This window comes from Nanorana parkeri, unplaced genomic scaffold, assembly GCF_000935625.1.
Source record: "Nanorana parkeri isolate BGI_ZX_2015 unplaced genomic scaffold, ASM93562v1 scaffold1127, whole genome shotgun sequence".
NCBI lineage: Eukaryota > Metazoa > Chordata > Amphibia > Anura > Dicroglossidae > Nanorana > Nanorana parkeri.
This window is the reverse complement of record NW_017307395.1, coordinates 304207-305218: the sequence shown is the minus strand read 5'-3', so window position 1 is coordinate 305218 and position 1012 is coordinate 304207. Positions and strand designations below refer to the sequence as shown.

The 1012-nt window shown below is 49.3% G+C and overlaps 1 protein-coding gene across 3 annotated transcripts in view; it reads left to right on the top strand.

The window, feature by feature from the left end:
• SH2B1 (SH2B adaptor protein 1) overlaps positions 1–1012 on the top strand; it is a 19325-nt gene that overhangs the window by 3274 nt on the left and 15039 nt on the right. The gene's annotated exons all lie outside the window — the stretch shown is intronic.

The window sequence follows — 1012 nt, the reverse complement described above, 5'->3', positions numbered from 1 at the left end:
GTGTGTGTGTGTGTGTGTGTGTGTGTGTGTGTGTGTGTGTGTGTGTGTGTGTTTACACAATACATTTTTCCTAACCTAGTCTGAACATTACTGCTCGGGTGATAACATCTTTCCTGGGCCAGATGATATGTTGAATACTGCGCACCGGCCTATGGGGTGATCTTGTAATGGCCGGCTATTAGTTCCCCGGGGTAATTAGTCACCCATGGGGGTTTATTTTGGTGACTGGTGATCCGGCCGCTCGGGTTCTGTGCGGAAAGTGAAACGGCTGTTTACAAACAACACGGGATTACCAGGAGTATGGCTGTACACACGGATTACCATCAATGAACGGCAGATTAGATGGTGACTCACGTGGATGACTCCAGCAAGTATAAGTGACCCGCCGGCGAGAAAGGGAATCTGACGTTTTATTAAAGTGAATGTTCTGGTGAAATATAAAAAGATATTCGGTACATCTCTGAATTACATTAACCGCGTTTTTTCTCTTTAAAGGAGAAGTATTGGGAGAGTAAAGTGTACTTCTCCCAATATTCTGAGCCGGCGTGTGACATTGCAGCTGGATCTATAGATCGAGAACCGAACAATCACAAACTGATCGCTCAGCTGATGGTCACCTCCGTGCAGAGAGTGGCTGTCATTTAGTCCTCTCCACAGGAATCCCCCTCCCCTCTCTCTTTTCCTCCAGCACTCATTTGAGGATTCCCCCTCCCCTCTCTCTATTCCTCCAGCACTCATTGGAGGAATCCCCCTCCCCTCTCTCTTTTCCTCCAGCACTCATTGGAGGAATCCCCCTCACCTCTCTCTTTTCCTCCAGCACTCATTGGAGGAATCCCCCTCCCCTCTCTCTTTTCCTCCAGCACTCATTTGAGGATTCCCCCTCCCCTCTCTCTATTCCTCCAGCACTCATTGGAGGAATCCCCCTCCCCTCTCTCTTTTCCTCCAGCACTCATTGGAGGAATCCCCCTCACCTCTCTCTTTTCCTCCAGCACTCATTGGAGGAATCCCCCTC